The following is a 12592-nucleotide window of genomic DNA, read 5'->3' on the forward strand; positions in this document are numbered from 1 at the left end:
TTTACTGAAGAAAGTAGTTCCGAGAATTTGCTTCACGTCTCGTAACGTTCCGTTATTATCTCGTAGCGTGGTGAATGTGCAGGTCACAACTTGTCCACCACAGCGTTTTGGAGTTTTTTGGTTGTGTATTTGCTGAGTTTGATGAGGGAAACCAAGAAATTCCATTAGCCTCCGTAGCGTAGCTGGACCGCTCAGTACTCGGCTCCACCGATCTAAAAGCAGCTTGAACCGACAATTAAAGGTAACGAACCTACTGCTATGACTAGAGGGATCATGGCAATGGGCCAATTTTCAAAAATGTTGAGCTATTCCTTTAAAGCTAATGAAAGAGCTAGCCTTAGCTAACATGGCTAATGTTAGCCCAGCTACCGTAGCCAGTCTGACTAATCGATAGCAGAAACTTTGAGCCAACCAACAAAACAATATGTAGGGACAGGTTTTCATTATTAGGAGAACACAATAATACCTTACTTCATATAAAATTTCCAGTCTGAGTTATTGTGTCAAACAACTGTTATATTAATATATTGGAGTATTTTTTATGATCCATGTTCAGATCATCTGAAATGACAATCCACATAAAACACTCACCAACACTCACCTTTTAAAAATTGCTTTTAATGTATAATTTGTCTTACTTTATATTTTCAGTGTGTTTATATATTTCTGTCTTTAGCTTGTGAATTGTCTTTGTGTACCTAAAAAGTGCTATATAAAAATAAATGTATTATTTATTGATTACACCACATAGTTTTCCTATAAATTCCAATACTTTCTTGAGAGCGAAGATATAGTAACATAGACATAGGCAGCAATTCCTTAACTCATATATGAAATGTCTTTCTATAAGTATTTTAGGCTAACTAGTACTTGACAGGGGTGAAATGCATAACAAACATTATAGGGTGAAGTTATTTTTTATTTTCAAAATATTCTCTCCATGACTCAAAACAGATAACCATAGTTAAAAAAAAAGAAGAAAAAAAAAAAATATCAGAACGAGGCACCATCAGGCAGGAAAGAGATGTTCCTGGACGGGCAATGGTCCAGCAGAGAGACCTGGTGAAAAGAAGAGGAGAGAAATGAGAGAGTGAGAGGGGCAGTTTGCTTTCTTCTTGGCATAACACAAATGAACCATAAGTACTACACTAGGATTAAGAGATTCATTAAGCCTGACAATGAACCACTGAAAGGATAATGATAACAGACGTGAGGCATATTAAAAACAGTGCCTTCAAACTGCATAAATATAGTGTAGAAATTGTTGTTTTGGTTGTTGAGGGTTATTGACACTGTGACTGATCTAACTATTCATCACAGTCATGGCCTGTGAGACATTTTGGGCCAATGAAAACCCTGATATGCGGACAAACTAAAAATTCTGCTGCAAGCCCAGGTTTGGAGAGGTGACCATGACCAGTGGGCTGAACAGCGCAGAAGTGATTTAGACTTAAGATTTTGAGAAACACAAACCCTGCTGTTGATAATTCATGAAACATTAACAGCTAAAGAGGTAACTCATACTGAGTAGCATTTGAGAAGAATGCATAGTACTTCTGCTTAAGTATGATTTTAATACTTGTAGTTTTACTTGTAATTGAGTAATATTTTAGTAATGGGACTGTTCTCATACTTTAATACAGATTATCAGTATTTCTACCACTGGGTTTCTCGTACAGAGCACATAGCGCTTACCAGAGGGGAGGAGTTCGAACAGGTTGTTTCCAGTTGTGCACAAATGCTTCCTACCTGTTTTAATCATCTGGTTCCTCTGTTGGAGTGCAGAGTTGGCTGCAGTAACCTGGGTGAGGTGTCTCTCCTCTCCTACCTTGTCCAATATGTCCTTGAACAAGAAGAGAGATATGAATATTTTAGTTTAACATTACAATACAAATGTTTGCTGATATGAAATTTATCTCAACAAGAATTAATGTACCAAAGGCCATAAAAGTGCAACTGAGCGCACTGTTATGAATCAGAAAACTGGCTTTTATACCTCCAGGGAAGGATTTGTAGAGTGACCCACAGGCATTACAACATTCTATTAGGTACATCTGTTTTAGTTCCTCCTGAAAATCACTGCAGAACTTTTCAAGATTTACAACACCTTTTGGAAAGAAAAACAACACATTAATACATAATTAAAACACACACACAAATACAGTGACTCATTGAGCATCCCCAGAAGTTCAGTTACACAAAGTGAGTGGCTGTGCAAGAAGGAGATTGGTGAGGGAGGCCACCAAGACACATATGACTACTCTGAAGGAGTTAAAAAAAGCCTCAGCTATAAGCTATGCAATATACATTTGCTTACGTTATGGTAACTTACTGTTTAGCCATCGATAATGTGCTCTCTTCCGGAACCTTTCCGTTGATACAATGTCTTTAAACTTCTTGCATACAAGTGCAATCTTTTCAATTGCCTTGTCTCCTTCCATGAGGACGGTTTCGACAAATACTTCCTCAAAAAGTTCATCTGAGAGCTGTGCAGACAAATTCAAATGAAAAAAAAAAAAAAAACATTACTGCACCAAAACATTACTTGATTATTTCTCTGAATTATAACAATGACGTACTCTGTACCTTTTAGCATGTATGTGGGTGTGTTGGGTTGCACCCAATGTGAGTGAATGACGATCTCTTATGACTTTTATTTACTATGCATGTAAAAATTGTAGTTTTGAAATAATAAAGTATCTCCTCAATCTGTGTTGTTGGAGGCGCTTCGGTTGTCTGCACAAATCTTTGGTCTGGGGAAGTTCCACTTTCTGACCTGCCAAGTCATGGAAAAGGCATTAAGTTTATATGTGGAAGCTTGAATATGTAACTGCAATACTTGAACTCTTAAGTGATTAGTGGAGAAATATGGACATGTACACTAATAGTCTGATGATACACTCAGCTCATGAGAGAGACAATACATGATATTGGGTTCACAGGAATGATACATTTTTTAAACACTTTTTGTAAAGAGAACTTCTATGATGAAATATGTGGCTGGAAAATAGTGTTTTCATAAAATGCCAAACAATGCATTGTGAAATGTTTCAACTAGTTATTATCTTGTAATGAACGTCATTTCAGTTCTAATTTGTTTGTTTGAGTTATCATATGCAGTAAAAGACACAAGCAATATTGTAACGTGTTGAGGGAAGCCCATGGATGTTTGACTCCAAAGTGGGCGTGGTTTGGTGAGTGGTTCTCCCACCGAGAGTGAGGTGATAAATCACCCCATTTATATAGTGAATTGTTGTAAATGTTAATAAATGGTAGAGCTTGAACTTGGAGCTTGCCAACATTACCTCTGCCTACTTCTTATTCCTGCTGCTCGATACAATACGTAAGAACTTTAAAAGTTTTTGCCACAATTTTAACTGACTAGCTTGTTTCCTGTATGATTTCTCATGATTTTTATTCAGAACCTTATGAGTTTGCACAAACTATGTGTGAGCTTCTAAAGTCTAATTTAAGTGGTGTGTGACATTGTTATTGAACTTTCCATAAATTAAAAAGTAAAAAATAAAAAGCAAAGAACATACAAAAGTTGTTTAGTCTTTTTTTTTTTTTTTTATAGTGCAAACCGTAATAAAGCAGTAGTCTCTCAATACTTATACAAAATAGACTGACCAAATTTTTGTTCAAGCATGATACAGACAGCTGGCTACAAACACACTGCCCAGTCGAAGACATTCTCGGCTATTACGCGAATTGTTGGTCGCAGTAGCAACGCCATGGTTTTGGCCTTGGAAGCTCGCAGTCACTCTCAGATGCTTGTAAAACTTTGTCTATGTTTGCACCCATATACATATATATATAACTGTGTTTGCACCTGTATAGGACTACGTCTGCAGTAAAACATTTACCATTTCCCTGTCATTTGTCAGCGTTGTCTGGACTTTCAATGTTTTCTTTATGGTCGAGAGCTATGGTGGCTCTGTGGGTGTCTTAGCATAGTGGTCGTGTTAGCCGCAGTGTACGGGACTATTTTTTACCATTTAAAATAGTGCTTTAATAGTGCTTACATCTTGTTCCTGCCTTTTCTGTCACTCTGTCACCGCTTAGTGTTTCCACCAAGTACCCTAAATGCTGCCAGTTGAATGTCAGACTCCGCTATGTTGGCTGCAGCTCTGCGTTTGTTCTGTACTGATATCGCAAGACAGCTTTTAACCTCAATTAGTCACAATTTTATATTGCGAGATCTTATGGCACAAGATGATTGTTGATCACGATATTGATTTGTGACATTTATGATGCTGCAATAATGTCATTGCTAAATCTATTAGAAAATGACATACACTTTATTTTCCTCAAAATTGCTCTAGGGGTTTCTGTTAGAAATTCAAAATTGTTTTTCTATTTTGAGACGTGTAGTTTTGTGGCATTTTTAGACGTTCTACTATTTTACAGATATTGACACTTTTACACTGTAAATGTATTTCTACAAAAATGGACTACCGTACCATCAAATATCCACTTGATTTGACAAGTTTGGATGGGTAAGGCTACATACATGGAAGACAGATTTGAAATATTGCCCACCTATGATTTACCACTCACTAGAATCTTTGTTACAAATACTGTTTCTTTATGCTAATACATTACCATTCCATCTTGTTTGACCATAGGGTGGTGCTTAGCAGAATACATTCTGCTTCATACCGGCAGATGCTGAACTGCTGTGTCAGCCACCTGATGTTTACCTGGAACAATTTTTTTTAATTTGTTAGTTGGTTGGTTTTATTATGTCACAATTCAATTTAATCCACGGGCAAGAAATAATTCACTTTTTTAATTTGGACACAGAAGTATATGTTCTGCTTACCTCTGGCAAAATGACTTCATTTAAGTAGGCATCTCTATCAGCAACAGCCACTTGTTTGGCGACAAGCCCTTCTAATCTGGCAATGAGTTCTCCTGTCTGAAATATTGATAATGACAACATTAATATTTGCCTTTATTTTCAGCTTCAACTTGTATTTTTACTTTTCAGGTGTTTATTAACATATTAACATTAAATGCATGCATAATCTTCCCCTTTATGTCGTCAAAAACAGGCAGGTGTTCAGCATAGTATGCTTTCAGTGTCGGGTCAAATCCTTTGTTTCTTAACAGGTACACTCTGTTTGACAGAATGACACCTGACAGAGGATCTATCTCCAAACACTGAGAATACAAAATAGTTTAATCCGTCCTAATACCTTTAAAAACCAACATGTCAGGTTTGAAAAATTATGTCATTATTCTTTCAAACCAAACACTAAACCCATTTAAAAAAAGGAAATTCTTTTAGTAATACCTGAATCTCTCTGTCTCTCAGTCAAAATGCTGTCTGTCTGGGTGGATTCCACAATATCCCTGCAAGAATTAAAAGCATGAACTATGAGGTCAGCTTTTAATTGTAATACAGCAAAGACATTTATCTGAAAAAATTTTCCTAATTGACTTTTGAGCTGGGGGAAAGCAATTTCTTTGAAATTCCGTATTACTATCACAATTAAAAAACATCACTGTTAGACAAATTGTGGGCTGTCATGTTTCATACAGTAATGAAAGAGAACGATAACATTATGGCAAGTTCTCTGTGATTTTCATTAGTTTTATTTCTATTTTCTTTTTAGGTTACTTAAAGGTGGAATATGGAATATGAGCTGAATGCCGCCATCTAGTGTCTCAAGATCGTAGTCGCGACAACAAATGGTAATTCCAGCAGTCGGGTTGCCAGGTTTGGACAGGGCAGGAGGATTGAGCCGCCTCCGATTCCTCCATTTACTGGGTGTGGAGGTCGATGGGTCACGATCTGTATTCTCATATCTAGGATCAACGTGATATAATGAAAATAAGTATAGCAGAGGAGTTTGACCGACAGGTAACGTTAGCTAAGTTAGCAAGCGAGTTAGCTTACCGATCCAGGATAAGTTCGCCATTTCCGCGTGTGTTTTGATGCCGTTGAAATCCTTTACCTGAGTCCATCGAGCGTATGCTTCACCGATATTTACTCTGGTTTTTGCTCTTCTCCGGTCACTCAGCTGCTGGGACAGATAACGCACCGTTCGCTGGGGCTCTGAAGAGCTTGCAGACTCCGCCATTTTACCCAGTGTTAGCCTAGCTGTGCCAAGCTTTGCCGAGCATTGCCGAGGTTGCGAAATTGGCAACCCGCAATGCCGGCCGCTATTTGGCTGGTACGATGTAAACAGGAAGTCATTGTCGAACCCGCCAAAATTTCTTAAATTATTTATTTCAGACTAAATATAATTTTTCAAGGAAACGCATTACTTTTAATCTGCGCCCCTCTAAACGTCCCGCGGATGTATTATTTTTTTAAAAATATAGCTTTTAATAAGCATATTACATATTCAACCTTTAACAGAACAGGAGCATGTGTCATATACTTACAGATATGCTCTCATGTCTCAATCACAACCACAACGTAACTCTGTGGCGGTCACGTCTCCTTGCACACCTGCACATTCAAAGTGGATCCAACCTCCACAGCCTTTACACTCCAGCCAATAATAGGTTTTAACTTGACTTTGTAGTGTTCCACAGGACAAATTGAAACTGTCTTATCAGCATATTTGACTTTATTTACCATAAAATTGGAGAGAATTATGCTCTACTTTTGTAACAAACACCTGGCATGCATCATTACACAAATGCTGCATATTGCTGTTCAATTTCTTTTTTCAATACCTCTTTGTGCCAGTTACCCGCTGAAACACACAGGCTTGTTTTTCCCAGGCCAAGCAATGACAGTTGATATCTGACCTGAACACTCAGGCCTCTTATCATCTCAGCCGCATTGTGTCTCCTTAGAGTTCGACACTGGTTGAGGGAGAGATCGTCATTGCTGACATCTCTGTTTTGGACCTCATTCTCAGCTGCCCTTTTTTGGGATAAAAACATAGTCACGAAATGCATACAAGACAGTTATTTTTTTGTTGTCATCAAGTTTGTGTGTTTTACAAATGATGAAATCTCCTAACAAAGCTTAAAGAGTTTACTTACTGAGCACACAAAGATCTCGCAGTTATCATGGTCTCTCTGCCTCCACTGCTTTGGGAACGCAACCTTCAGTCCCTTGAGTCCTCTGTGGTTTCTGAAAACATTACTTTCATATCAAAACAGAATGGGTCACATTTCTATGACAGTAATTCCCTTGCCTAAATTTCTGAACCACCCTCTGAATTATGTGTCTTAACTTCTCACCTCAGAAGAGCCATGTCGTCATCCATCATCGTTGTGTGAATCCTCAAAGAATCCTACAATCTGAATTCTTTGTCTGAAAAGTCTAGTACCTAAGTCATAAAGATACCAGAAGCACATATATCTACATTTACACCTTCAGTTTTGTCTAACAGAGAAAAGGTAATGCTTTCAATAGCCACAATGATAACTTTCTGAGCCGATTTATCGTTATGCATTTATATATCGTCCATCACTCTCAGTCTTATCACACCATTAAGGCTATACAAAATAACATATGAAATATAGAGTAAAGCATTATAAATGAAACCACATGTTCTATGACTTTTTTATTGGAGTATGTCCATTGTGTGAGAACTATATTTCTATGCTGGACTTGAGGAAATATCACTGTCCTTCAAAAACATATAAATACATATTAACATGTCAAATATGAGCTCAGCGATCACGGGGGGATGCAACACTACCCTTTAGTAACTGATCAAATTAAAAATTAAACAATTACGCTTATTATTTGTGTTATTTATTAATATTAGTGTTAAAAATGTCTTGTATAATAATTGAAATATAGCATCATATGTTTCTTGCAGTCTTCATTCTGAGTGCATCTTTGAGTGGTCATTTTAATACTACTTTGGCTACTGCTTACCTGCTGTTCACTTTAATTCTTGGAGGTACAGAAAGTAAAATATGTAAAGGGTCTATTGCATGCCCTCGGTTGTTAAATAATGGAAGAGCAATGCAATAGTGTGCATCCTGTGGGACGTGATCACAAAAATACAGATACTTTTAAGTTGTGTGACATAGTGTCACACTACTTTGTGTAATGCAACTCCTATATTTCTACTCACATACACTAAACACGCCACTGTCGAAAACATGTAAATAAACCTGAAGACCTGAAGACCAGTGAGCCCAGCGGACCCTACTTCAGGGGCACGGATGACTGCTTTGTGATGTCATCAAGGAATTTCTTGTTGATGCTGCAGTTGTGCATCGCCAAGAGAATCCTGATAGTTTGTTTGAAATGTACTTCGCTCATTTGAGTAAGTAAGTAATTGGTAGCTGCTAACTCGCGGTTCAGCTGTTCTGCAACAGATGAATTGATTTTGGAATGTAAAGTGGGGCACTTTTTTAAACTCCTTAGGCTCTCCTCTGGTCTCTTTTGGTTCTTCTGGTGAAAACGGTCGTACAGTGCGTACCACTCAGTTGTTTTGGTAACTGGATGAGGCAATATCCATGGATTATATTTTTCTACTGGTAATTGTAAGGGGGGATGTGTATTTAGGTTTTTTACCCAGGCCATTTCAATTTTGAATTTCTCTGCTGCTCTTGCCAAATTGTCCTTGGTTGGTTCACACAATCCCCCGTCATTTGCTGGCTTCGATTGTTCATGTGTCTGGCAACTTGGCCTGACACATCCGAGATAAAGCAAATCGGGAATGCTTTAAAACTCAGCAAACCATCAACATGGTCCCTGGCAGACTCAGTCCAAAACAGAAAGTTTAAATAGTAAACCACTCCATGAGGGCAAGAGAAATGCAATACACCACCTGTAAATAATAATAATAAAAAGCATAAGCATAGAAAAAAGACCCACAAGACATAATCATTTTAAAGACATCTCATTTTGAAGTCTAACCTCCAGTCTTCTGCAGCTTCAGAAAAAGCTTTGGATACAGTTCCTTGAAGTTGATGAGCTCCTCCAACCTATTCTCGAGGTCAGTGATGGACCCCTCATCACTGACACCCAGTGCATGACAGGCCTCCTGCAGGTCTCTCTTTTGAGGCTGTGGGTGTTTTGGCCAGTATATTTTTTGAATGAAAATCTTTAGACAATATAAATGACGACAATAACTACTAACATTTTCAATATAACACACCTTCTTCAAATCAAGCAGGGACACAATGGAGTCTTCATCCAACTTTTTGGCTGGCACTTTTGAATCTTCTTTTCTTTTTTTCATGCCTTCCTCACCTCTGTTTTTGGAAGTGTGTCCTCCTTCCTCACATCCTCCCCCATCGAAGGAGCCAATGTCGTGTACGATGTCTTGGACTCATATGGGTTTCTAGTTGATGTACCTGGGGATATTTTTAAATGATAAACATAAGTTTCATTAACATTAACGTCATACTCTATCTAATTTACAGATATGCAGGCCTGTGTAATGCACGTGATATGTAAAACCAAACTGCCAAAACAAGTCATACTGTTTTCCTGGTTAATTTTAAATGACCATTCATAGCAAAAACTGTACTGGAAGCATTCATGATCGGAATTGTAGGGCTTCATTGCTGTGGACTGATGACTGTGGTCTGTATGCACTTTTTATATCAAATGAATTAAGTGAAAAAAAGTTTACTCTTGACAGAACTGCTTACTTAAGGCAGGGTTCGTACACTTTTTTAGCAATAGTTTTCCATGACTTTTCAATGACTTCTCCATAACCTTTCATTGAATTTCCAAGACCGAAAATAGGTTCCTCTAAATCAAACCACAGACACATCTTGATAGACTCTATCATGTTTTAATCACAATACTTACACAGTTATCATTAACAGATGAACCATCTGACCAAAAGTATTCGCTCACCTGCCTTGACTCGCATATGAACTTAAGTGACATCCCATTCTTAATCAATAGGGTTTAGGGCTTTGACTCCGCACTTCGTGATTTGAATATAATTCGAATATTTACAAAAATAAAGATATTCGAACGAATATTAGGCAGCCATTAAGATTCGAACCTGTTATGGGCATTATTTTTTGTAAATGTGTTTGCTGATAAACGTTGTTTTCAATATAGATTCCGAGGCTTCTTCAGCCTAGTGAAGTTGTGAATCGCGAGCTCATTAGCAAGGCTATTATTGGTCATCTGGGCTCCTGTAGGTGACGTTAGCGTCCTGGTTAGCGCCTATTTTGTATATCAGAACAATGGCGGCGCCAAAGCCTACAACAACTACGCCTGAGGAGTTTGAAATCTACACTCCAGACCGTCTGAAAAGCAACGTGTGGCGCTACTTTGGGTTCCCAAAGGAACAGGGAAAAATCACGACTAAGGACAAAGTGATAAGTAAAATATTCAGGACCAAACTCACATACCACGCGACGACCAGCAGATTGAGAGCCAACCTGTCAACACTACATCCCGGCAAGCTGGAAGAGGAGGAGGGGTCTGACTTTTAATTAAAAAAAAAAAAAAACAGTTGTGTGTTTTTCTTCTGAAAACATCATTGCCTGCCTATTGACATTGACTGATACACTGCCCTCTGGTGGACAGAACATATACAACTTAAGTTTGATACCAATATAGGTCTTACTGAAGGCATTTAATGGTCAAAATATTATTAATACATATTCGAATATATTCTAATATTAATATCAATAAACAAACGAACTTCAAATATGATTTTTGGCCCTAATAGGGTTTGATATGACATCAGTCCACCCTTTGCAGCTATAACAGTTTCAACTCTTCTTTCCACAAGGTTTAGGAGTGTGTTATTTGTGACCATTCTTTCAGAAGCGCATTTGTGAGGTCTCTGCACGGTTCATAACTATATGGAGTGAGTTTGGTGTGGATGAACTTGACTGGCCTGCACAGATTCCTGACCTCAACCCGACAGAACACCTTTAGGATGAATTAGAGCGGAGACTGAGAGCCAGGCCTTCCCATCCAACATCAATGTGTGACCTCACAAATGCGCCTCTTAAAGAATAGTCAAAACTCCCATAAACACACTCCTAAACCTTGTGGAAAGCCTTCCCAGAAGAGTTGAAGCTGTTATAGCTGCAAAAGATGGACCGACGTCATATTAAACTCTATTGATTAAGAATGGGATGTCACTTAGTTTCATATGCAAGTCAAGGCAGGTGAGCGAATACTTTTGGCAATATAGTGCATGTTGTCTCAACATAAAAAAACAAATAAAAATTCAGTGCACTTGCATTCTTATTAAAACATGAATAAAAATTATTCAAAAATAAATTTCCTCTTAAAACATAAAATGTGCAAAATCTTGAACTTCATGCAGAATGAATCTTTGTTGTAATGTCATACATGTATTCACTTTTATGAAAAATAACGAGATTAAATCAAAACATAAAATAAATTATAAAAATGATGTTCAAACAAGAGCTCGAACATCAGTCTGGAACATAGCAAGGCTCACATGAAAACTACATGCGTCACACAATCATCATTAAGCAATCACAGTAAAGGATAAAGAAAGGTAAATGTTCACAGCACGTCACGGCACAGACCCTGCTGCTATCTGCAGGATCTCACATCACTCAAACCACCCGCACATTAGCGGATCGTTGGAAGGCACTCACAAACAAAACCAGAGAGAGAAAGTGGGGCAAAAAGCCTGAGGCCGTGATCACTCTCTAAACTTCTCATGAGGCTTTTCCAAGTGTATATATATATATGTTACAGCCACAGACACTCAGACAGACACACACACACACACACACACACACACACACACATTAGGATGTCACACCGTTCTGCCCTTACTGCTTCATCTCCGAAAGCTTAGCATCAATGTGCTTGTCGAGGTCTTGAAGAGAAACCCTCTTTTCTTTGACAGTGTGATGCAAACGGTTTGATTTGGTGATGAACGGGAGTTTCCCAGTGGAAGCTTCAGTCTGGCTGGGTAGAGTAGGAGGGCTTTGGGACGTTGCTTCTTCGCTTCCTCCATGGCCGGGGAAGAAGCCCGCCGCTGCGTTACCATGTAGCTGCTGAAGTCGGCAGAGAAGCGAATCTCTCTGTGCTGAAGCTTGACAGGCGTTTTCCGCGAGGCTTGGAGTATTTCGCATATTAGCTTCCGAGGACCTCAGTTACCAGTGGCCGGAGGGCCGACATGATGCGCATTTCTATCCTCCAAGTCCGCTAGCTTAACTTTGTTGCTCTTGATGGTATTGTCCGTCTTGTTGACTCTTTTTCGAAGGTCGCTGTAGTCTGTACGCAGCTTAGCAACATCCTTAGTGCAACCAGACATCTCAGTTTTTATTTCGTCGAGCCTTCCATTTAGTCCTGCGAACTGCGCCACCATAAACTCTCGCTGTTTTTCCAAGGCCGTCTCTAGCATGGCGGTTAGCTTGTTTCCCTGCTCATCTTCGTCAGACGACTCGTGGTTGGGGTCAAGAGGCCTCTTGGACTTTCTTGGCTTCGGCATCTCACAGGGTGGATGTTTAAATGTCACAACAAGCTCAAAATAATGGCTAAGCTAAATAAAAAGGTAGTTTTTTTTTAAATAGGGGGAATAGGAGCGAGTCAAAGTGCTACGTCGCTGTCCTCTCTGCAGGTCACGTGACCTCTCCAAATATAATATTTTTTATTGATAGAAATAACAGTAGTTGGTTGTGTTAATAAAGACATAAA

At 38.6% G+C, this 12592-nt stretch overlaps 1 long non-coding RNA gene across 7 annotated transcripts; it reads right to left on the reverse strand.

Annotated features, from left to right (window-relative positions):
• Positions 1-597: 597 nt before the first annotated feature.
• Positions 598-10377, reverse strand: LOC115586113 (uncharacterized). 7 transcript variants are annotated; one of them, XR_003984812.1, is made up of 14 exons: positions 10309-10377; positions 9090-9288; positions 8849-8996; positions 7210-7298; positions 7009-7099; positions 6769-6886; positions 5300-5358; positions 4826-4921; positions 4606-4703; positions 2587-2776; positions 2333-2486; positions 1997-2107; positions 1750-1843; positions 598-1059 (listed from the first exon to the last, which is right to left on the reverse strand). It is a non-coding gene; the product is annotated as an uncharacterized LOC115586113 (long non-coding RNA). The 7 variants fall into 7 exon arrangements; XR_003984809.1 differs by having other exon boundaries at positions 7009-7111; XR_003984810.1 differs by having other exon boundaries at positions 7210-8996.
• Positions 10378-12592: the final 2215 nt, after the last annotated feature.

Source organism: Sparus aurata, chromosome 8, assembly GCF_900880675.1.
Source record: "Sparus aurata chromosome 8, fSpaAur1.1, whole genome shotgun sequence".
Lineage (NCBI taxonomy): Eukaryota > Metazoa > Chordata > Actinopteri > Spariformes > Sparidae > Sparus > Sparus aurata.